The sequence below is a fragment of the Lactuca virosa genome, chromosome 5, assembly GCF_052849685.1.
Source record: "Lactuca virosa cultivar CGN04683 chromosome 5, Lactuca_virosa_CGN04683_v6, whole genome shotgun sequence".
Lineage (NCBI taxonomy): Eukaryota > Viridiplantae > Streptophyta > Magnoliopsida > Asterales > Asteraceae > Lactuca > Lactuca virosa.
The window spans coordinates 13688323-13701524 of NC_136430.1; the positions used below are offsets into that span (position 1 = coordinate 13688323).

General features: G+C 35.9%; 1 long non-coding RNA gene across 1 annotated transcript; it reads right to left on the reverse strand.

The window, feature by feature from the left end:
• Positions 1–3287: 3287 nt before the first annotated feature.
• Positions 3288–6071, reverse strand: LOC145116517 (uncharacterized). Its single transcript, XR_013712139.1, has 2 exons — positions 5912–6071; positions 3288–4107 (listed from the first exon to the last, which is right to left on the reverse strand). It is a non-coding gene; the product is annotated as an uncharacterized LOC145116517 (long non-coding RNA).
• Positions 6072–13202: the final 7131 nt, after the last annotated feature.

Below are 13202 nucleotides of genomic sequence, written 5' to 3' on the forward strand. Positions count from 1 at the left end.
TTGGGATTGTAGTATTCGTTTGGGGTAAAGATGACTTCGTGACTTGTGTGTCACAATGGACCGAGATAGTTGTTGTGAGAAGGAAGGCGGAGAGACGTGTCGGGCATGTAGTGGGTAACCTTTGGAGGTCCAACTGAGGGGTCGAGATTAGACCAGGTGCTAAATGTTAAAAAGAGATATCTGGGGGAAAGTGAAGGATTACGATTTTTAGATGTTTGAGGACTTCTGAGCGAGCAGGATCATTTTTGTTCTTGTGTCGGAGAACAGGGTGTTGAAAGTTTATTGTTCGGATGGGTTCTGATAGTAGTTCAGTGGATGAGCCCCTAGTGGGATGTGAACCCTTTCGTTCCTTGGGGCGTGATTCAGATCGTTTTGTACGTTTGGTATGAGTAATCGGTAGCCGATTGTTGGATTTTGTCTTGTGAGAATCAGAGGAGCAGTGAGTTATCAGGGTTTGATGTTCGAGGAGCGAACAACATGGTGATAGCTTAAGTGGGCGGTCTGGCAGCGGGCCAGGACACTAGAGTTTCCAGATTTTGGGAAGGTCAGAAAGGGGTATCTTAGCGGCAGAGGGTTGGTTTTGTTTCGGACTTGGGAATTTCTGTGTGGATTCAGGTGTCCATGGATAAAGATATCGGTGTGGTATGAGATCCTTTCGGTAGTGTCTTTCGGGTTGCTGGATTCAATCTATGTGTGGTTAAGGAGCGATGTCGAGGGCGAAATCTAATTCTAGTGGGGGAGAATTGTAACATCCGGTTTACCAGGTAAATTGTTTTAATTATTTAATTTAAGGATTTTGGACGGACTCGACGAGTTGGTGCCTCAACTCGTCGAGTAGGGTCGCGACTTGGTGACGTGTTAAATGGATGGACTCGACGAGTCGGGTATCTGACTCGCCGAGTCAGCGCTGCTGAGGAAAACCCTAATTGTCCGGGTTTGTTTATGGCCTTCATTTGCGGCCACACTTTCCCTTGAGAGACCCTATTTGATCCAGAGAGCATAGAGAGAAGGAGGGGGTAATTTCATCATCTTGGTGCATTCTTGCAAGGAAGAAGGATGCTGTTCAAGCAATATCAACTTGAGGGGCTCAGATCTGCTGCTATTCCATTAAAGGCTGCTGTTTAAGGTATAAATCTATACCTATTTTTGTATGGTTAGTAGATCTCATGAATTTAGGGTTTCTTCACCCTCTTTTAAGTTGAGTTATAAAGTATGTGAAGTCCCTTTGAGGCTTAGACATCAGACCTGGACCTTGAGAGGTCCAGAGAGTCCCATGATCCCAGCTTTATGCAGTCACATAAGAGTATTGAGCCTAAAACACCATTAAGAGGGTCATTTTGTCAAATAGAGCTAGATATGTGATGCATGAACATAAAGGCTGGACCTTTACGTGACTTTTGGATGCTAGGAGGTTGGATCTATAAGCTAGAGTCACAGATCTGACCTCAGGTGGCTAAATAAGAAATCCGATGGAGCCAACTCGCCGAGTCCATGGGATGACTCGACGAGTCGTAGCAGGTGTGACCAAGTAGCCTGGACCCAGTGTTAACTCATCGAGTTGGGAGTCAACTCAGTGAGCTGAGTGAACCCTAGGAAGAACGTGGAGAATACAAGTGGACTCGGCGAGTCACAGGTGTGCACTCGGTGAGTCAGGTCAATCTTGGTTGTTGACTCGGTCTGGCTTTCTGTTGACTTCCTGGGTGAGTCAATAAGGGGCAGGAGGGACCAAGGAGGGGTAAAATAGACTTTTACCCATCCCGAGGGTAAAAATGGGAAAAGAGGACTTAAGGAGTAAATGAGTAATAAAGCGAATAATGATTGAGATGCTTGTCTAATGTGTAGGCAGAGGCTAGTCCAGGATTTTCGAGTGCTGTCTATTACCTACTAGCCACCACGTGAGTCTTCTCACTATACTTTACCTAGAGTGGTAATTGTGTGTGACTAGAGGGTCCTATGTGCTTGTTTGAGTTATGCATTTTGTCTGTGTGATTTTATGCTATGTGCTATATAGACCGGACCGGAGGGTCCAACGAACTATGAGGCCGGAAGGCGCTCAACCAGACCGGACCGGAGGGTCCAACGAGCTATGACCGGACCAGAGGGTCCAACGAGCTATGGGACTGAAGGGTTCCACTGAGACACATTGACCGGAAGGTCTTACAGAGCTATAGCCTCGAGTGGCTAATTACTTGTGTGTGGTATTTTGGGGAACTCACTAAGCTTCGTGCTTATCGTGTTATGTGTTATGTGTTTCAGGTTTTCTCAGGATCGCGGGACGACACCGGCTTGATTGTACACACCAGAGAAAGAATTATGTTTCGAGGATCCTGGATTATTAACTGATTAAACTCGGAGTTATGCTATGTAACTAAATAAATGATGTTTTATGAAATGTGTTATGAAGATTATATGATTAAAAATGAAAATTTGGTTTTGAAAATTCACGTCGTGACATTATTTCTTTCTAACAAACGGAAGTAAAATGTTATTTCTATCATTTAATTTTTGTTAAATACAAAAAATAACAACTTACTTTAATCCTAGATTCATATCTTCTACATGATCCAAAAGAAGCCATCTTTCAACCTTTACTAGTAGAAGATTTGTTAGTTGATAGTTACAATTAATCTTATATTTTTTTTAATGTTATCCGTGTTAACAATATCTTTTAGTTATGTACTGTATCAACTTTCGATATAATATAAACAAGTATCAATTTTTATATACAATTTCGTTCATAACTGAACACAACATAAAAAAAATAATAAATAATAAAATAATAAAAAATAAAAAAAACAAAAAAAAAACTGCTACCCATGCGAAGCATAGCCCTTTTCTAGTTAATTTTTATTTTTAAGTTGTGTCAAAATTTAAAAAAGAAAAAATAAATAAATGTTTACACTTTTTGACCCGTATGCCACTTTTACGGCTTTAACCACTAATAATGTAAAAGTGAGATTCAATTTCCACCACTTTCGCATTTTGGCCCATATATTAACTTTTTAAAAGTTACTTTAACTAATAACCTTCAATAAAAACACAAACCATAGCAAATAACAGTGAACTTTGTCACTAAAAAAATATAGATAACGCTCTTTTTTATGATAATAATTAATTTGTATTTTTCTATGGAGTTGCATAGTATACCAATTTACATTTTGTTATATAATATTTATCGAATTTGGACCAAAAATTATATAAGGATGTTTATTGATAATTGGTCCAAAATTTAATGTCATCTCACAGCATTTTCATGAAGAAAACGTTGCCACATCACCCACCCTATCTTCTTTACAAAAACATCATTCTCCTGGATATAAATCATAAGGCAAAGATTTCAATCTCATCAACATTTCATCACTAAAACCATAAAAAAAAAATGCCCACAATATCACCATCTTCTACCTCTGATCCTGCAACTTCTTCATTTATCCCTGGAAAAATGGCTACAAAACCTCCGGTTGAGATAGGGACGAAAGGAACAGTCGGGTCACTCATAATCCAAGAAATCGAGTACTTCAACAGGCTCGAAATCCCAGTAGCAGCTCAAACACGCAAAAATGGCAGACACACTAAGCCAAGAAGAAAGAACAGGTTCGTACCAAGCATGTGTTCAGCCATCGAAGTGGAGAAAATTACAGTGGTACGTTACAAAAACCCTAAAAGATTATCGATTTAGCTATTGGTTTCTGAAAGCTTGGAGAAATTAAGCTTCTTGAGTCGATTTGTTATGGGGTCGGGCATCCTGCACTTTATGTCCACCACTTCAACAATATAAGAACCCTTTCGTCTATTAGGATTCCGGCCACTTTTTCTCGTTTTGTGGGTTTTGGTTTTCCGGCAGGTGTCGGTGTTCTTTTCGTTTGTATTGCTGCTGTTGCTTGAGCTTGCTTCAATGGCGGAATTTGAAGATGCATCTTCGACTGTGTGTAATTCTCTTGACATTAAGGCACTTATTGTACCGGTGGTTCCAATTTTGATGGATCCTCCGCCACCCTTGATAGATTCGAGTTCTGGAATCATGTTTTACCACCAATCTTGATCGATAGTGAATTGCTCACGAACCTTAAATTTGTACTTAATCACAAGTTCTCAGCCTCTTTAAAGCTACAAGTTTCCAGAAATGGAAGTAATAAATACATGACACGTAAGAAGATGAGGTTTGTTGATAAACTAAACATAATTATCGTGAAATTAACAAGTTATGCACTACCATTATAAAACAAAATTTTGGGTATCCACCACAATAACAATAACAAAAAAGGATCATATTTTATGGTACAGAATAAATTAATAACAAAGCACGTAATCGTGATTTATGGAAAAAGTACGTACTCCTAAGTACCATCTTTCTTGGTGTATTGTGTATGCATAAATGTTTTCAAAATGATCGTTGTGATTTCAAGAATTTAATTCAGAATAAAATGATGTTAAATTGGGGTTGTAAAACAGGGTATGTTGATAATCAAAACCTGGATATCTGTTACATCGAGAATGTACATTTTCGTGAATTATATTTCGATTGTTACATGAAATTAGCGCGACCATAATCCAGAAAAGAACTTTGTTTTCTTAGGCACAAAAAAAGAAAGCAACATACCAAATTATGTGTATGGAAAGTTTAGATTCCTAAGAGAGTAAGAGACCAATATGTGGTGTATTTTTAATATATTGCTAGTTTGGCAAACAGTTTTTGAAAGCTTCTAGCTTTTAACTTTTTTTTTTAAAACTCGAAAAAAAACTTCATTAAATAGTAGAGCTTCTAGCTTTAGCTAAAACAAAAAGTTTTGAATCTAATAAGGTGCCACCTTGTGGGAATATAATCCTAATTCTTTTTGGCACTACTCATATGAATTCAAACTAAACGAAATAATATTTTGGCAATGAATCATTATAATGTGATCAAACCAAACTGACTGAAACCGAAACCGACAAAATATTGTTTCATAATGTCTAAAAAACAGAATACATGCTTAGTTGCTTATTAAAATAGGTTATCAAGAGTAATGTCACATTGATATCGGTTGCAAAAAAACTGATACTCAAAGGGTAAAGCAACATCACCTATATACATTATACATAGTGCTCTTATTTATTTATATTTTTAAAAATCTGAATTCTACAAACCTTAAACTCTGTTTGTTAAAAGCGATTATTAAAAATACAACCTAATAAAATGCATCTAAAAACCGTTTCTTCTATCATGTTATAAAAGTTAAATATATGATTCTAACTATTCAATATCTTCAAAACACCACACTGATAATGCTCGAGAGATAAATCTAACAAAATTCACCCACTTGAATAATTCAAAAGGTTGAAAATCATCAAGAAAAAACTTGAACATTGCACAAAATCATTTAAGGTAATATGAACGAAATTAGTTATCATCCTCGGTTCCAATCAAATGCAAAGAATGACATGTTAACTATTACCCTATATATAAAACTTTTTGTTCATTTCAAGTCATTTGTTGGTGAATTCAAACTTTACTGACTAAAGTAGAAACTGGAACAAGATTGGTGGCCATTAAATGCAATTAACCCTAATTAAAAAAGTAGGGTGAGGTGGATGAAGGCACCAAACTTAATCTTTAACCAATGGCATTCAATATATTTGGGACAACTTCAATAAACACCATAATTAATCATCAAATTTGAAGTGCAGAATTGATGGAGAACTACCTTTAAAACCCTAGTGCCCACTTTTTAAATCGATCTTAAACCACATGCCATGGGTGAGAGTGTGTGTAAATGTGAAGAAACAGTGGGGCAAAATAAAGCAACATAAAGAAGATAAAGAATCACAAATGGAGACAGGAAACCCCATTAATGAGTCACCTTCTGGTAGCTAAGCATCAAGAAACCATTTTTAACAGGTTGTGAAAAGGGAAAACCCAAGAAAAGCTTACCAAAATGCGAAAAGTTCTAATAGAAGAATCTTTTATGAAAACCTTCAAGAAGAAGCTCCGGATATTTTTTAATGTATGCGCTGCTATCAGAAAAACCAGGGAGAAAATCAAGAACAAGATCCGACAAGAAATGTGCCCTTGCATTTTAATGGACCAAGGACCCCTTTTTTTTTATGGGATAATATGTAATCGTACACCCTCTCATTTAACGTTTTTTTTGTCAAATTAATTAATGGGGTTGTACATCGTAGAATAATATTAATTATATATATATATATATATATATATATATATATATATATATATATATATATTAAATCTGAAGGACCTTATGAATAGTAACTTTCCATGTTTTTGGTTTTGACCACAAAACTTTATATGCTTTAGGTTTTGGCCACAACAAGTTTGGGAAATTGATAATTTTAATCCTTGGATTGCTTTGTTTTGTAGTTTTGGCCACAATAAGTTTGGGAGGTTGACAGTTTGGGAGGTTGACAGTTTGGTCCTTGGATTGCTACCGTCTTAATATTTACTTAAGCAATCCCTGCTTTAAAATTATGTTTACATAAATGGTCCCTATAATTTATAGAAATGGTCCATATATTGATAAAAAATTACAAAAACGGTCGCTTTGTGATTTACACTTTTATCACATATCTTTTAAATTTTTTCGATTTTCACCAAAAGCGGCGTAGCCGCGCTTTGTTTACTAGTTTAAATTAAAAGGATAAGAGTAAATTACACAAATGGTCCCTATGGTTTGGGGTAATTTGCACGTTTGGTCTCTAATTTATTTTTTAACTCGGAAGGTCCCTACTTTTTGTTTTTGTTGCGCATTTGGTCCCTCTCTTACCTAAAAATACTATTTTGCCCTTGATTATTTAATTTATTTAAATAAACATATCTCTAACTTCACTTCAATTTCACATTATCTTACCTTACATATACCGTCTTATTTAAATAAATTAAAAAATCAAGGGCAACATAGCCTTTTTAGGTAAGACAAGGACCAAACGCGCAACAAAAACAAACTATAGGGACCTTCCGAGTTAAAAAAATAAGTTAGGCACCAAACGTGCAAATTACCCCAAACCATAGGGATCATTCATGTAATTTACTCAAGAGATAATGACTGGTAATATATTTTTCGATTTGTACACATATGGTCACTGAGTTTTTTTCGTCCACATTTGCCCTTTCAACTTGTTTAATTGTACACATTCGGTCCTTATGATCGGCTATTTCAGGTAAACCGGAAAAAAATGACTTGATAAGGTAATATATTTTTCACTTTGTCCACATTTAGTCCTTATTTTTTTTTTGCACATTTAGTCCTTAATATTTTTTTGTTGCAAAATAAGTCATTGTTGTTTTTGTACACATTCAGTACTAATGACCAGTTTATTTAGGCTTTTCCCATGTCATCCTATGTGGGGCAATCATTAATGAGGTGTTTGGGGTTGTTCATGCTTATGGCCACCACGTCGTCAACCGCTTGATTGCTTAGGTCTTGCGTTTCGCTTAGGTCTTGTGTTCTAAACGTCATAACTTCTTCATACGATCTTGGATTTTAACAGTCTTTATATCCATGCGTTCGTATTTGTTGTGTTCAGAACGTCGTAACTTCTTCATGCGATCTCGGATTTTAACAATCTTTATATCAACGCGTTCGTATTTGAGTCTACTACAACTTTCATTTAGATTATTCCCGTTAAAAGGTAGTAATATATTTTTACTTATGATCTTTGTTAGAACAAAGTTCTATTAGTATCGATAGATTCTATGCAGGCAAACAATTAAGGACGTAATTATGAACACAATAATGGCTTTAAAGATGTCGTATGATTAATGCTTTAACACCTCAGAAGAGCTCGATTAAGAACTTTGACTGTAGAGGTGCTTAGGGTTACAAAACAATAATAATGATAATCAAGATCGTATCTAATGCATACATGCATGCACTATTTATAGTCTAACCCTACTAGATAATCACGGATGGACAGGCCCAATCCGGATATACAAAACAAGCCCATGACACAACATAATAAGACTCAACAATCTCCCCCTTTGCGTCAATGGAGCCGAAAGCTCACTTCGGTTGAGCTGCAGAAGACTTCTTGATTGTCTTGAACACCTTCGGTATGATGGCCAATAGATGATGACGAAACGTAATGTACCACCGAAGCATGTCCGTGAAGTTCTTCTTGTCTGCTTCTGAATTCTGCTTGCACCGATGGATGATATTGATAATGTTCTCTAAGCAGTCTGTTGAAAATAGATGTTTATAAACAAGAGCGAACAGAAAACGATTGGCTTCACCTCTTGTAAACATTACAGTAAGATGTGTAGAATCGATTTGGCCCATCCTCATTTTGTTCACATCTCCTGGTTGTTGGATAAGGTGTCTAAGTCCATAACTTATTTGGTATATACTTGACCCGACACGGCATGGTCCATTTGGGTTGCACTTCACCCAAACTGTTTATGGATAATTTTATGAGAATTGTATACTTACGATTTATTAATATATTATAAGTTATAATATATTAATATAAAGTCATGTTATTTAATTAGTTTTAATCTTGAATTAATTATGAATTGATTTAGTGATTAAAAGGAAGACTAATTAAATCATGGGCTATTGTATTTATATGGTGTGGGCTAATGCTCATTTGTTAATGGGCTAAGCTTATATGGAAGTCCATGGATGATCCATGGAGCTTTTAACCCATGGATCCTTGGAAGAGGAAAAGACATGGGTTATTAGGGTTTCACCCTAACCATGTACACTATATAAACAAGCTTATGTTGCATGAAAAAGACACTAATGTGTGTGTAAGTGTGGTGGCCAAAATCAAGAGTTAGTATACTCTCTCATACATTTTCCAAGTTTGTGGTGATTTGTGATTTCCATTTGAGGCATTCACATTATTGGTGCTTGGCTCTCAAACTCCAAGGAATCAACAATCAACAAAAGGTATGTAACTCATCTAGTTCTTTTATGTTTAAAAGTACCCCATGCCATGCTAGATAGGTTATAAACCTTGGAAAATAATATTTTGCATGTATCTTAGACAAACATAGATCCAAGGTTTAATAGGGTTGCATGTACACTTAGGAAGTGTTAGAATGCTCAAAACCCAACAGTGGTATCAGAGCCTAGGCTTGTTTGTTTGATACTTGATGCAAAAAAAAAGTGATAAAAAGTCGATTTTTTGCTGTCTGACTGATGAACTCGCCGAGTCCATGGGGGGACTCGCCGAGTTCATGTGTAAACTCATCCTACTCGCCGAGTAGGTTCGTGCACTCGGCGAGTAGGAGCCTCAGAATGCAGTTTTTCGACTTTTGCTGCTGGAAATGGACTAGAAACATTACCCTAAACTGTTTTGGTGTATTAAAACTTGTTTTAGTTGGTGTAATGGTAGTTCTAATCCATTTACAATAGCTTATATCAAAATTTCATGCTTTGTATGTGTTCATATAATTCTTGAAACTTTGATGATCATGTTCATGTTCTTATGAATTTAGAAGATGATAGGAATTATTTGCTGAATTGTTTAGGATTAATTCTTGATCATTTATGTGTTTTAATGGAGTCCATAATTTGTCCTCAAGTTATGGATATCCAAAGGTCACTTCTTTTAAACACACACTTAAAACACATAAGTTACATAAAATGAAGAGTCTTCATTTTTATGAACCTTTAATTCATAAGTTATGAAATGAAAAGTTTTGGAGAGTTACAAAACTTGCCCTCAAGTTTTGGAATTTGTAAAGTTTCACACACTTTAATAAACTTTAATTCCAAACCCTTAGAGTTTTAAAAGTTAAAATTCAACCCTTATACTATTTATAACATTAATGGTTAATTATTATATATATGTATAAGAATAAGTCGTTCTACCGTTAGTAGGCCTCATTCACGAAGCCGGTCTATAAGGGGGGTATAAGGTTGTTGCCTATAAAATGGCAACTTAATGGGTGTCCATTCTCACCCACCGCTTCCTTAATCGGTGGAGGGTCGTTAGCCGAACAGGTAGGACAATGACTTTAAATTCTCATTAAAAGTATAATGAATATTATAAAGTAACTAAACCTTTTATAAATTCCCAATCTTAGTTACTTTAGGAAAATGTGAATATGGTGCTAACCCATGAAATTCACACTTTGTACCTTACCAAGTCGTTGGTGGAGCGTGTGTGGTTAACCGGCACACTAACTTGGACTAGTAAGGATCACGAAGGGTGACTTAATGTTTATCATAGATCGGTGGAGCGTGTGTGGTTAACCGGCACATCGATTAGGTGATAATATTAAGGGTACCAAGTGAGTTTGCATGGTTATTCACACCTTGTTTTGTGATCCTCGGCATCCCAGTCACAAAACCTGAAGGGCACAATCGAGATTGAAACATGCCATTGAAAAGTTCAATGAATCTCAAAAGATCTAGGAGTTTCAAATCCAATTAAAACCTAATAAATTATTTCGTTTTTCATGGTGGAAATTGGTGAATCGTCATTCACCTACCTTCAAATATTTTATAGCTTGGATTACGGCATCCCTCTTCCAAGTTATAAAATATTGTGTTGGGTCCTAGCCTTAATATTTCATATTGGGTGTTATATTAAGGACTTGAATCAACTAACTTGATTTTCTCCCATTGTAGATGTCTGGTTCAGACAACTATGATCTTCCCAAATCGCTTGAAACAAGCTTTCCTCTTGAAGATGATGTCCCTCAACATCATGCTTCACTCCCCCCACCTCCTCCATTTATTCTCCCTGACCCACAAGCCCGAAGACTTGAAAGGTTCAAGGTCACTCAAGCTCTACTAGAAATGAAACATAAAGATGGAAGACCTGTGTGCACTCATGTCTTAGGAATGAAGTCACACATTGACAGGTTGAGAATGTTGGGTGCTGTTATTTCAAGGAAGTTTGTTGTTGACTGGGTTCTTCAGTCACTTCCTGAGTCGTATGGTGAGTTTATTAAAGAATACCATATGACAGATCCTGACATAACCCTAATAGATCTTTCTTATTTGCTTGTTGCTGCTGAATCAGCAATGATTTGGCGCAATGGTCAAGCAAATATTGATGGAAGGTCTAATTCTCAAACTTCCATGGACATGGACAATGGTAACATTGGAAGTCCAGAAAAGCTTTCTCGTCCCAATGGAAGGGGATCGGCCTTGGTCAACCCGATTGACCAAAAGGTAAAGGGAAAGGCTAAGTCTGTGATTGTCTCGTGTACCATTCCCAAAGAGTCTATATGTTTTTATTGTCATGAGAAGGGACATTGGAAGCGAAGCTGCCCTGAATACCTGAAATGTTTGAAAGCAAGTAGAGACAAAATGTTTGACTCGGCTTCAGGTAAGTCCACTATCTAACTTTGTTAAAATTCCTAATTGTTGATTCTTATTACATGATGTGACTAGGTTGCATCTTGATGTTTAGCAGGATCGAGCAAAAGGAAGGTTAAAATAAAAGTGTGCTGAATCTGATCACGAAGATGGATTTCTATCGCATGGTTCGAGGATCGGATTTTTGAGCTACTACTTAAAAGTTATGATAGATTGCTAGGAAATATGTAATATCATAGTTTTCATTTGAAGATGCATTGTAAGGAATATTTTTCCGCATTTTAATAAAGAAATAAAAGTTTTGTTTAGTTTATATTATATCCCCTTGCAATGGCATTTATGGAAATTGATGTTTGTATGTTTCTAGCAATATTGGAAATATGACTTTGATTCTCTCATATGTGGTAGTGTCTGAATTTACCAAATGAGGAAAGGTTCTCATCACCCAAGCTTCAGTTAGACAGAAACTTGGAATCATACAAGTTGTATTGTATGATGAATGAGAATTTTCATCTTTGTAAAATTGAGACTAATTCATTGATCACATGCATATGTGAGTCAATTGAAGGACTAAGGAATTAGGTACACTGGGTGTGTGCTGGTCAAGGTCCACCACAAAGATCAATTCGTCATGATTTACTAAAGATTAATAAATATGGTTATACTTATAAGGTTAAGTATAATTCTGTAACATTGGAAAAGTTTCAATGTATGGCAGAACGGATGAGAAGAATCAAATTTGGTAGAAAGATAAAAGTTTCTCAAATCTGAAAAGATGGGAGAGTACTTTAGTATCATGTTTTTTATGATCATCTTAATGATTATGAAACCATATCACAAATTCATACTCTAAGGACATCTTAGTGCATTGTTATGACTAAGATGAGGGGTCATGAATTGTTGGAATGGTTAAAATCAAAAAGATGGATCATACATGTTTTTATGATCATCTTAATGATTAAGAAACCATATCACAGATTCATACTCTAAGGACATCTTAGTGCATTGTTATGACTAAGATGAGGGGTCATGAATTGTTGGAATGGTTAAAATCAAGAAGATGGATCATACTTCGTTCCAAAACAACTCTTAGAGTCATAATCCAAGATTGTAACATTGAGTGACATAAAGTAAGGTTTAAAACACTTATCAAATGTAGTGTAAAATGTTTTCTACTCCTGAACATTTGAAATTGGTAAGTTGTGATGTTTTGGATAAGACAAAGACCAACTAAGACCAATTGTGTGAAGTGTTTATCTTGATAAGAATCTGCACTATCCCTTGAATATTTGTTTTGTCAAGGAATGGTTCTTGACTAGGGAAACTTATATGTCAAGAGGACAGTGGGAGTCTTTAAGATCCTGAAAGGATTTCAAGATATCAAGAGTAAAACCTGAGTTTTATCACTAGCACACAACTTAAGGTTTGCAACCTATTAAGTTGACATAATTCTTGTTTCTGTGTCTGTTCCTATTAAGTTGACTATGCATATGAGTTTTGTTAGTTCTAAACTGTGTACATAACAGCTTGGAAGCATTGGTGGGCCTTGTGCTACCAGATGACAAGAAATTAAGATTGAACAAGTTCAATCCATGTAAGGCTGAATTTGTTACTAACCTTGTCTTGTGATTATGGTTTTGACAAATTCACATGGATAGGAACTCATACACCATAAAATCTAAGTGTCATAAGGTTTCTCTGCGATTCATGAAAATGATGGTGAGGAAATGCTTTCACTAAGAAGATTTTAAGTAAATAGCAATTGTGATGTTTGAATTCTCAAAGTCGTTAGTGGAGCGTGTGTGGTTAACCGGCACACTAACATGGACTTGTGAGAAATGGCAAAGGTCTAAACAATTAAGACTATGATTACGGCATCCCTTTTCATAGTTCTGGAAATTGTTTAGACATACATGTGAGCTATCTAAG